This window comes from Pinus tabuliformis, chromosome 2_2, assembly GCF_031772625.1.
Source record: "Pinus tabuliformis cultivar Carrire ecotype Pingquan chromosome 2_2, CPIR1, whole genome shotgun sequence".
Taxonomy (NCBI): domain Eukaryota; kingdom Viridiplantae; phylum Streptophyta; class Pinopsida; order Pinales; family Pinaceae; genus Pinus; species Pinus tabuliformis.
Genome location: NC_142300.1, coordinates 783363739 through 783377131, shown reverse-complemented (window position 1 = coordinate 783377131; position 13393 = coordinate 783363739).

Genomic DNA, 13393 nt, shown 5'->3' with positions numbered 1-13393 from the left:
TTTGAAGAGCTCCATCAGTGGCAACAACAGTGGGTCAAAGCAGGTGAAGGAGGAGGAGAATATGGCCCTCGCATCAAAGGGTCCCTATTAGGGAAAAGGGGAGTAATGAAAGAAGAAGAAAGACCTGTCAAAGGTCAAGTGCTTCAGATGTGGTGAACTTGGCCACTACAACACCCAGTGTCGTCTCAGGAAGAAGGAAAAGGAGGAGAAGTAGGACCAACAAGCAGCATCAACAGAGATCAATAGGTTGTCCTCCAGGCTGGAGAAATACTTCGCCAGGTTTGCTGACATACCCCCCCGGAGTCAAATGGGGTGATTTGGTTTGGTAGCCTCAGAGTACTACAGATGGGAAGGATCCTTGAGGAGGTCCATCTCTTGAATCAATACCTTGTTATAGGGGCCCACAATATTTTGTAGCAGGATGGATCAGTGGTAGTATATGCAGTCAGATGCCAGAGTGACAAATGCAAAGTCTAGTTGCATGTTAGATGTTGGGGAGCACAGTGCAAAGTTGGAAACAATGTAGTTGGCACAGTGCAGAGTCAATAGCATCGTAGATGCCTCGGTGACAACGCAGATACTAGCAGTAGTTAGAGACTCCAGTGACAGATGCATCATACTAATCACAATTGATTCATTATTTATGGTGATTTTCAGTTTCAGATGGAGAGGGAGTTTCAGTGAAGATGCAGTATTGGCAGCAGTTTTACAGAGTCAGCAACAAAAAAAATGCAACACTAGAACACATTCCTCGCTAAGAGAGAGTGTTAATTTTTGTAGCATCAAATGTGTTCTAGCCACTTTGGTGGAGAGGTTAGATTACATGTATTCTCCAATACCCAGAAATCATTTATGGAAATTCCACCTATAGATGACTTAATTAGATTTATTAGTCAGTTTTTAATATTTCCTAAGTCTAAACTTAGGAAATATGATTAATTAATCAGAATTAATTAAGTCAAGCTGAGAATGTTCTAGAAAAGTACATGGATCGATTTCTAGTTAATCCTAGCCATCAATTAAGATTTAATTATGGTCGTTGAAGTCTCAACAAAGGATTATAAGAAGAAGTTGATGGGGCTTGGAGAAGAGACAAAAAATCACTTGACCATTCAATTTTGTTGGAAAATTGATCTCCAGAGTAGTAGCATTCAGTTGCCGAAGGTGATTCAGTGAGATTGAAGCAGTGAGAGAAGGGTAGAGATAGTGAGGCTAGAGGAAGATTTTCCAGTTCCGGCAAGTACATTGTAGGGAGGCAGTGATTTCCATAGAGAGGTAGCACATATCCCTCTAGAGGAGGATTTTGTTTTGCTAGGGAGGAGTCGAGGCTCAGTGCCAAAAGCTGTATAGAGGTTCCAGAGGGTGGGAGAGGTCAGGAGAATCAGTTTCCCAGATAGCAGCTGATGTGATAGCGAGAGGTGACGTAGTTCCAAGCTAGAGGAACGTGGTGAATGCATAGGCTGATGCAGATATTGCGTAGAGGTAGCAAGGGACGACTCATTTTCGAGCTGAGGTTAGTGTCAGATCGCCTGTGGAGTGAGGAATTTTCCTCACTAGTTATTTTTTCCAGATTTCCTCTATTTGGAGAGCCAGTTTGGGCATCCATAGTTTGTACTCAAATTTTCACTACTGCATAATATTAAAACCTTCAGTTGCTGCACCGATTTCCCAAGTTGGGTTTTTATGGGGACTTAGTCCAAAAATAATGGTGTCATATTATGTGTGTGCATCTATTTCTTCTAGCATTTTTATTTCTTCCACAATATTTTATTTGTGCAGGTTGTTGAGTGTATTTGTTTCAATATTTTCCATAGTACACAACAAATAATTTGTTTAATTAAATTAACAAATAGAAGAAATAACATCATTTTCTGCAATAGGATTCGGGGTTAGCCGAATTTTCACAGTTTGAGATACTAGCCAGGGTAGGGCCAATGGCCTACAAGCTAGCACTACTAGCCCACATCATAGTTCATAATGTATTTCACGTGTCTCTTTTCAAAAAGTATATTCATGATCCTACTCATATTATCGATTGGAATGTTGTGCTGGCTGGACCACAAGGCGAGTTCTAAGTCAAGCCTCTACAAATTTTGGACCAGAGGGAAACTACACCCCAAAATCGAGTCATTGCCCAGGTTAAAGTGCAATGGAAGCACTTTGGGACTAAGGAGGCTACCTGGGAGTGTATGATGAAATGAAATAAGTTTTTCCTATGTTGTTTCAAGGAAAGTGGAAGTATGAAAACACCGAGGATGGTGTTCCCTTTTAAGGGGAGGGAAGATGTGATACCCTTGGTAAATTTATCTTTATCTTTATATTGGACATGTGAATGAAAATTCAAGTGGTACAAGTAATGCGTTATGACATTGTAAATATTTATTTTGATTAATATTTATTTATTTATTTTGTTGGCATGTTGGTGTCGCCATTGATGTCACTTGATGGTTATCAAGACTCATATGTTTCTATTGATACATTTTTTATGTATGTCATGTTATCATTGTATTCAAAAGGTTTTCATGGTGGTAAAGGATCTGAAGATAGATATCATGTTGTCTCATGTTCACTCTTGAAGCTCACTTACTAGATGGAGATGACCTGATAGTTGCACATGTTTGGAGGCTTTTGTTATGGTTATCATAGGCTTGTCATGGGTTTTCAAAGATTTTACAGGGTTAGGAGGTGCTTCAAGAAGTAGTTAAACAAGTCCTGGAAGTTTGGAGCTGATCAGATGCAAGAACGTGGCTGAAAACAAGGTAACTCACGTCTCCTGAAGGAAACTTGCATGGGTAACTGAGGTTGTGGCTTAGAGGAAAGCATTATAACTCAGGTTTGCAAAACAAAGGGAGCGTTACCCTCTCTGGGCATTTTTCTGTGGATTCCTCGAACATCTCAAGTGTTTTAATGTGTTTTTCTGATGGTTTCTGATCAAGACTTTTGATAAAAAGGCCAGGGAAGGCTAGCTAAGTTCTAAAAGATGGTTAAAGTGAAAAATATCTCTCATTAAGTGAATTTAGTTGCAAGATCAAGTCAAGGAGATGAATTCATATCAATTCAAGTGTATGAACAGAGTTGCTGAGTGCTCCATCACCTGTAGCATTTACTGATTTAATCATCTCATAAATTATAAATATGAGGATGATATGAGATTATTGGGTTGGTACTTTTGAGTGAGAAAGGTATCATAGTGTTTTGGAGAGCCAATGGTGAGAGGAGTGAATTCACAAGAGCAGATGTTGGTATTATTGTAGTAGAGTGTGCATGGAGCAGTAGCAGTAACAGAAACAGAGCTTGTGTTGTCTATAGTACTCATGGCTAAAGATTAATTGTATGCAAAGAAAAGTGATGGGATCTCTATGGAGTTTACTAATGCGTTTGTGATTGCATAGGCATAATTTTATTTGTGTTTATGTTGATAGTGATTAGATTGGTTGTTGCAACGTGATTTTTTTGGAGGGAATGGTTTAGTGGTTGATGTATTGATTGAGATTGTGTTGCGAATAGTGTTGTATTATTTTAAGAGTTTTAATTTTGTGCTTTGAAGAGATTGTTGCTATTATGTTCATGTTGAGTAGTTCTATGGTTCCAATTTGAAAATGAATGAAATCGAGATGCACATAGAGGAGTGGAGTTGGTGGACTCTGGCAAAATCAATATAGGAAGCAGTTTTCTCCATAATTCTAATAGTACTTGGGCAAGGCTTGTTGGTTGTGGAGGCTTCTAGCGGATGGTTGTTCGCAAAGTTGCGAGTTGAGGAAGAGACTTCCTTACTGATGATAGCTAGCTAAATACTCTAGGTAATGTAATTGCTTAACAAATAATGAAATTTTTTTAGTATCGCAGTAGCAACAAGGGTGGTTTTGACCTGGAGGGGGTTTTCCACCACAAATATTTTGTGTCTTATTGTGCATTGTTGTTTGATGCTTTTCATGGTTTTTATGTGTTGATCTTATGTTTCTTTTACATTAATATTTTTTAATATTGTTCATGTGTGTGTTTATTTGGGAATCCGACTATTTTTTTTTAAGTAATATAGTTTATATCACTACTAATTCACCCCCCCTCTCAGTAGTGATCTAGTTTCTAACAATTGTAAATATCTATTTTGATTAATAAAAAAAATGTTTTGTGCATTATTATTCTTAAAAATATATTAAAGTATATCATGTGAGAGATTAGACTCCTAATTTCCACGAAAATAGTTGGAATCAGTTATGCCCAAGGAGGGAAGTAACAAAAGAATAAAAATCCTCCTTTTTGTCATTCAGTATGAACTATTGGCTAAATAGATCACCAAGAGAATGCATGAATGGAGATAAATATCATGGGTGGAAGCTAATTTATAAAAGGATCGTGGGAGATAAAGGCAGTCAGATTAAAAGAAATGGACAATGGGAGAGAAAGATTGTATCTAAACCCATAAATTAACGTAACGTTGTGAAGTGTTAAGGAGGTGTGAACCGAGAAAGAACTAGTGGTTTGTTCTTCTAGCAAGGAGGAGTTGGAGCTCGGGGGGAGCTACTGAGAAATGTAGTTCATGGTTGGGAGGAACATGGATTCCTCTAATATGTTTCCAGGAAACCTTAGATGAGTATATGAATGTATGGATAATTTTGTGTAAATTATATTACATATGACTATTCAGGGTTATGAAAGAATGGATTAGGATGTTATTATGATGTTAGGTCATTCTGGGTATTTTTTAGGAAAATGAATGGATACCCCTACTAATGTTCTGTGAGAAAAATATAAATAGATGTATGTGTATTTGTATTGGTTTATGTTGCAAGAAAATTGGTGGTTATAAGTATAGAGTAAGCATACCCTATATTGTGGAGGATTGGGAAAGAAACCCTATCCAGGGATCAACCCTTGTAGCCACTGTGTAGGTGGATATGAATAAAAAACCATATTTTTTTTTATTAAAGTAGAAGAAATGGCCAAGTGATAAGGGAAGTAACAATATGTATATAAACTACATTAAACAATGATATTTACTTTTGTAGTAAATTTGTATTCCTGGCAGTAAAAGAAACTTAATATAAGACAATAAGTAATATAACTTATTTAAAGTAGATTTTTTATGCCCAAGCTAGCATGTTGTAGGCCCATGACAAGGAAAGGAACCTCATCGACTACCTAAGAGAGAGGTAGTCATGGGAAAAAGAATAGTAGGGCCTAAGAAAAAAATCTTATGTGATACCCCAAGAAGGGACTCCACCAAGCCTATGGCTTAGTTCGTGTTTGCTAAATTAAATAATAAATTGCATAGCTCATATAGATTTATTGCTCATACAATACATAACCTATAGTGAAAATAGCTTGTATGCATGCATGGTTACAAGGAGATAAATGGAAATTCAATGGCATAAATGCGAAGATTTACATGGTATTCGTATGCAAGGACATAAAGGATTTACATTATATGCATGCATGGAGAACAAAAATGAACAAAACTATCAAGGGAATAGAAACCATGGCTATGAATATATTAGTATGTAATAATTTAAAAAAATAAATATACATTTTTGTTTTTCCCAAAAAGAAGAAGAAAAAAATTAACAACGACTAGGATTTTTGCTCAAAAGAGTCCTAATAAAACCCTCAAGATAATCATACAAGGAAACCCTGGCCAACTATAAGCCCTTATTTATAAATACCATAACTATAACTAGATCACATGTAGCTGACAAATAAATCGAAGCCTGAAGACGACATTAAGAACCTGTAAAAGATAATAGAAAGTGAACACCTATAGTATTCGTAGCAGAAAGAAGAAAATTACAAGTTTTTAACCTCAGAAATGTCATAGAACAAAGCCCAAGTGTGATTCTGGACTAACTTACAAAAAGACAAGAATAAATTACTTAGTTCGACCTCAAAATATTTAGAAATATGTCATAACAATATGGAGAAAGGAATTTCAAGGCATTGACATCTTACAATTGATGAGAGATAGAAGAATCCCCACTTCAATGCCTTGTTATAGTGAAAATAAAATGCTTTAGTATCTAATACACATATATAGAAATTGTCCTAAAAATAATCAAGTTAGGGTTTTAAGCTTAGAATTAGATTTTGAAGAATTGTCATCAAGAAGCCATAAGAAATGAATGGAATTGGTGAAAATCCCTATGAAAAATGTTGTTGAGACCAAACCTCAATAGAAAGGCAGGGTTTGACCTGTGCATGCATCATCAAACAAAGAAAAGTTAGTTGTCATAATTTACATAGCCAAAGTTGCATAGAGTTACACATATAGTAAAAAGAGGTAAATGGACAAACTGCAAGGGTTGAATTAATACATGAAGAGCAAACCCTGCCTTGTCTAGCAAGAAAACCGCATTTCCTTCAGTATGTTAAATAACACAATCCAAATGATAGTGGAAAAAATTTCAAAGACCGGGTAAAACCCTATTATTTACTGTAGAAATTTAATGTGTAGATTCTAAACTACTCACGAAATTTTCTAAATCACAAGCCTAGAAGCTACTCTACTGATTTGCGAAAGTAAATTCATGATCGAGAACACAAATCATTAACATGCATCAAGGTTCAACAAAAATACACAGATATTTATCTAGCGGAAAGCAACTACTCAAAACCCCTTACTATTTGTATTGCATTAATCAAAGAATAAAGAAAAAATACAATGCTTGCGTATACCTGAGCACACCGTTCACCTATATAATCCATCTCACGGCTTCACTAACTGACTCTAGCCAATACTTAGCTAATTTATCAAACTTCCAAGCTCCTATTTCCTTTTGTTGTTTGATGAGGAATTAACCCCTATTAATTAGGGAAATTACTCATTGAGAATTGTGCAATTCCTTTAGGCACTTCTTTGACTGCATGCATCCCCTGTACAACTTGGAATATTCTACAACTGATAGTACACTTCCCTTGAACTCCAATCTCAACTGGGTAACTTGAATTTCATGCATGCATGAGTTAATTTAGGTTGATTGATCAATTAACTGGTTGAACACTGAAGTTACACCCCACTACTAGACCTCCCACTAGTTCCTCCAATAGTTGGAACTAGTTTAACTGACCTTAACTCAATTTAACTGAATTAAATTGTTACAACTGAAATTAACTCAACCTAGGCTCCTAAAATTTAGGAATCACTATACACAACTCAAGTTCATGGCCCCAACTCAAATTAACTAAGCTAACTGAGTGATAACAACTATTTCAACTCAGTTAACTCATTCAAGTTGTCTAGTGATGTGGAATTTCGATTTTCTCCTAATTTAATCAAAGGAAAAATTAAATTAGGAATTTCTTGCTGCATTTTCAACACTCCCTCTCAGCAAGAAATGGATTCTCAACTACACCGATCTAACACCTTTGGAATGTATTGCATGCAACACCTCTCACTGTTGTTGTTGCTACTGCAACATATGCAGATGAGAAGCATAAAAAAAAACAAACTGAATCAATTGTGTCTGCAATTGTTCACTAGGAAAACTATGCTGATGTTGACTCTGATACTGAGCCCGCTCCTCTACTGTCAACATTGCTCAATGTTTGACTAACACTGGTCCTCCTACTACTGAATACTATGGGACCCCATAGCAAGGTAATGATCCATGAGACAAACACACCTCAATGGACCCTACCCAAATTTATGCAACTTTTGGACTATGGCTTCACATCGCCCCACCTCATACCTGGAGGTATGGCTGCATGTGCTCCCTCTACCCACTTGGCTCGAACTTTCCCCCTACTAGATATGTCTGCTTGAGTGGATGACTCCACTCTGTCTCCTCTCTACTTCTCCATTTCTGCCTGCTCGACAACTTCTTGAGGCTGCTTCTAAGGCTCCATTTTGAGAGGTAAATCATGCTTCCTCTCAACCACCATGTTTCTAACCCTTTCTTTGCTCCTCAAGGATTTACATGCATATTATACCTCAAGTGCATATGGGTTCTTGTCTCTAGCACCAATCTGTTTCACCTGCCCCATAGCTATTTGTCTTATAAAGGCTTTAGCTTTACTGAGAATCACATCATAACCACAGTCTTCCAACACCGCTACAAAGACAAGATTATTCTTTAGAACCAAAACAAACAACACATATTTGAGCTTAAGAGGGGAGCCTGAATCCCTATAAAAAGTAAATATACCAATATCGATTGCACTGTACCTTCCATCGTCTCCAAACTCAATGTTCCTCTCGAGATCTTTCTCCTCCAAGTAACTGAACAATTCTCTATTCCCCATCATGTGGAATGAGGCACCACTATCTAGAAACCAAACAATCCCCATCATGTTGTTGACCATGCATGCGATGAGAGTAAAATCAAGCTCAAATTGTGAAGCCAAAGCTTCACCTGTTGTAGCTATTACAGTCTCCTCCTTGCTTGCCTTCTTCTGTGGACACTTCATGCCATAGTGCTCGAATTCATGACTGTGAAATCACTTAATTTTGGAAAAGTCTTTTTGCTTTCCCTCTTGGATGGAATGAGCCTCACCTTGGGAATTATTCCCCTTGCTGACTAATGCAAATTCCTCTTCCTCTTCTTTGGAAGAGGTCCCATCTTTATTGCTCCTCCTTATTTCTTCCTGCACTAGATCTGATCCAGGAGGATCTTATGTTCAGTTCAGTCAACAAGGAAGTCCAGTTCATCGTTAGCTTCGTCAGCTTCGCCAATGTTCTTCAGTGTCCGATGTTGGTTACTTCTTCATGGTGGAAATGTGGTCAAAATTATGTCATGGTGTGACAAAAGTTGTTTGTAATGGTTTTAAGGCTAAGGTTAAAACCATAGCACTAAAGCTAAATTCCTAAGGCGCAATGTAAAATCATGGTGAAAAATCTATGTCATAAACCTAATGCAAAACCCACGTATTGGACTTTATATAAAAAATCAAATGCAAATGTTGTAATACAGGGAACTAACTGTGCAGAGGTCCTAACCGCGTCGGGTTCTTGTGAACACAGTCTACACCATAGCATCAGGTGGTAACCGCGAAGTTTGGAGGCCACATAACCAACAACAGTCAGCATTAACTACATCGGAACTGTAACACAGAGCTGTCACATACAGTAAGGTTTACGCAACTGTTTGCTGGAACCACTAGAGATGACTGCGCAGGTGGCAGCCAGCGGTTAGACTGTAGGTGGTCACATTCCAGCGGGTCAGTCAATTCTGAACTGTCATTAGACCGTCAGCGGGATTATTTATCCTAAGTTTGTATTTGGGTTTTTGTTATGTTTTTTCTATTTTTAATTGAACCACCATGTAACTTATCCTAAGGTGTCCTCTTGTGACAAGCCCGAGGCATTTCACACTTAATGAAGCACATTCATGCCTAAGTTTGGCATCAGGGGCTCGAATGAACCAAAAACACTATAAATTCAACCTTTTGTTCATGGAGAAAGGCATTGGAGAGATTTTGAGACTTGTATGCAGATGCTGAGCTAGAGAGGCAGTTCTTGTTTTCAGTGTATCTTGGTCGTCCGGAGGCGGAATTGGGAACCAAGACAGGCGTTGGAAAGCTAGGAGAGAGAGCTTTCTATTGACAGAGACTAGAGGTGCCTACGAGCACATTTATTCTAGTATTTTTTCTGTGTAAAGACTTCCTTGGATCAATCCTTAATAAATCAGACGCCCATCTTGAAAGCAGACCCGGAGATGTAGTCCATCAGGGACAAACTCCGTAATCAATGTTTGTTGTCTTGTATCTCTATTTTTGCTGCAAATTCATGTTTAATTATGCTTCTTAAGTTCTTTATTAAGTCTTAAATCAACCGCTTTCCTTCAATCTTCCACATTCAGCACTTAAAGTTGACAATCAATTCACTGTTGGAAAATAATCAATTCTACTTTAGTTTAGTTTATGATCAATATCAGATCATATAATTTGGTATCAGAGCAGGTTGTGTTTTGTAGAATTTTTGCCAGTGAATCTTAACCAGGTTAAGGTCGCGACATGGAGAAGGAACACTTGAGGAGTTCGATCCAGAAATTGGAAAGCGAAAAGTCGTTCATCGATCGACAATGACAAGATATGATGCAGGTGAAACTCCTGAAGGGAAGGTCATGGATTAGGAACAATTATAGGAAATGTTTTTGAGCATGCAACAGATGTTGGGAGAACTCTACGAAGATAAGAAGGCGAGAGATGCAACTTCTTATTCGAAGGCATCGAAGAAGGACAAGGGAAAAGGCAAGGCTGATAAACCTCCTTCTCTTCCATCATCTCCATCATCATCTTCTTCTTCTTCTAGTTTTGATTCTGAAATAGAAAATAAACCTAAGAAATCATCTCTTTTGAAACTTGATGTAAAATTTGAGCTACCTATTTATGATGGTGAAATGAATCCTAAAAAGTTAGATAAATGGATTAAGAAGTTAGAAGTGTATTGTCATATTCAGAGCATTTCTGATGAAAAAAACAAAAATTCAGTTAGCTACTCTTAGAATGGGGGGAACAACTTTAATCTAGTGGGAAAGTAAAACTCAAGTAGATTTGAAGCATAAAAGTAAAGTCATCCCTTCATGGTCTAAGTTTTTAAAAGCTCTCAAAAAACAATTCTATCCTTTAGGATACATGCAGCAAGTTGTTATTGATTGGAAACATTTGAGGCAAGGTAAAGGGTAGAGCGTTCAGGAGTTTACTTTGGAGTTCAAAAAGAAAGTGTTGGTGCTTGATATTTCATTGGATAAAAGTGAAACTTTATTAAAGTACATTGGCAGTTTACATTCATATTTACAGCATACATTATTGACGTTTAATCATGATGACTTTGATGAAGTGTGTGTTCAAGCCATACATATTGAATCAAGTGGTAGACCATTCAAGTTTTCAACGAAAATATCCAAGTAGTTGGAAATTAAGGATTCCAGAGACAGAAAGAGGAGGAGAAATTCAAAGGGAAAGAAATCAGCGACATCTCAGAAGGAAAGTGAAATACCTACTTGTGCTCATTGCCAGAGGGTCGGACATGATGAAGCTAGATGTTGGAAACTTCACCCAGAACTCAGACCAAAGAAGTTCCAGAAGAAAGGTGAAAAGAAATCTAATGAAACAATCCAACAAGATTTGGGCTCCGACTCAGGTGATGAAGGGAAAACAACTGCAACGTTTCAATAGGTAAAACTTCTAACACTGGTTCAAGTTCTAGTACTACTGCAACTTCTTCAAACATAAATCATCTAAATGAGGACAAAAGGGTTGAATTATTTCACATAAGGATAACTTCTAAGCACACAAAGATAGATACAGTGTTTGACAGAGGATCACAGGCAAATTTAATATCAGCAGATTTAGTTAAGAAAATGAGTTTGGAGACACATGATCATCCAACACCATACCCATTAGGTTGGCTAAATAAAGATAATCAGCTTAAAGTCACAACGCAGTGTCATTTAAAATTTGCCATCACAACTAATTACGTAGATGAAGTGGATTTAGATGTGATTCCAATAGGCATATGTGGAGTAGTGCTAGGGAGTCCTTATCTCTATAATCATGATGCAGTGTTTCATAGGAAAGAGCATAAATATCACCTTAAGAAAGATGGGGTTGAATATATTTTCATGGCACATAAAATCAAAACACACTTGGATTTAGTTATAGCTAATCAGATGAAGCGATTAATAAGTTCAAGTAAGAAATATGTACTCATGGTTGTAAAAGAACAACATAAGGATCTACGGGATGCTTTTTCAGGATGTGAGTCTCAGTTTAAAGATAGATTTGTTAAAGTAGTAGATTCTTTTCAAAATCTATTTAAAGAACCAAAACATCTTCCTCCTAAGCGATAAATACAACATGAGATACAATTGATGTCTAATGCCCCTCTTCCTAATATCGAAATGTATCACATGTCAGTTATAGAGAATGAAGAAATAAAGAAGCAAATCCAAGAATTGATTGAAAAAGGTTTCATCCAACCTAGTTCATCTCCATGTGGCTCACCCATAATTTTGGTTCCTAAGAAAGACGGGACATGGAGAATATGTGTCAAATTTAGGGGCTTAAATAAAATCACAATCAAGAGCAGGTATCATCTTCCCAGGATAGATGATTTACTCAACCAATTGAAAAATGATGTCTATTTCACTAAGCTAGATTTACGAAGTGGGTATCATCAAATTCGCATTGCAGAAAATGACATCTAGAAAACTGCATTCAAAACTAGGCAGAGACTATTTGAATGGTTAGTAATGCATTTGGTTTGTGTAATTCTCTAGAAATTTTCATGCGGATTATGAATGATTTATTCCACCCATACATTGATAAATTTGTCATAATCTAGTTAGATGATATCCTGATTTTTAGTTCCAGTATGGAAGAGCATGCTAGGCATGTTAAACAGGTTTTTGAAGTGTTGCACAGGGAAAAATTGTACCTTAAACTTTCCAAATGTGAGTTTGGGAAAACTTCACTGAATTATATTCATTACATAGTTGGAGGTGAAAGTTTGAAAATAGATCCAACTAAAATCGATGTGATTGTTAAGTGGCCAAGACCACATAATGTGACTGAAGTTAGAAGTTTTATAGGTGCAATTTAGAATTGGAGGAAATATATTGCTCAGTTTTATTTGATTGCATCATCGTTACATGCTTTAACGGGTTCTAAAACTCCCTTTCAATGGGGAGGAAAACAACAAAAATCTTTTGATACACTTAGGTAGAAAATTGTCACAACACCAATCTTGGCTTTACCTGATCTTCAACAACCGTTCGAAATAGAAACAGATGCCAGTGGTTACGCAATGGTTGCATTTTTACTTCAAAAAGGGAAACCAATTTGTTTTCATTCTGAAACTTTTTCTAAGGTAGTTATAAATTATCCAGCATATGATAAAGAACTGTTTTCTTTCATTGAAAGTGTAACAAAATGGAAACATTACTTAATGGGTAAGGAAACAGTGATTCACATAGATCATCACTCGCTTCAGTACCTTCAATCTCAGACTAAGTTGCAACAATATCACCATTACAGATGGATGGGATTTCTTCAGCAATTTCACTTAGTAATTAAGTACAATAAAGGTGTAACAAACAAAGTAGCTGATATGTTGTCTAGACCATCTTTGAATGCTTCAGTAGTGCTGCATAATAGTTCTTTAAAACATGAAAGTTATTTGGAACAATATAGTACGGATGTTGATTTCAAAGATATATATCAATCACTAACTCATGGTACTCAGGTGGAAGAAGTCAATTTTCATGTTCATGACAGGTTGTTATATCATCTGCGTAAGTTGTGCATACCACAGACAAAAAGGGCACATGTTGTTGGGGAAGCACATTCTTCTTGCATTTCAGGACATTTTTGAGTAATCAAGACAATGGCACAAATCCAAAGGTATTGTTACTGGCCTCGCATGTATGAAACAATTGTTAAGTACATTAAAGGATGTGTG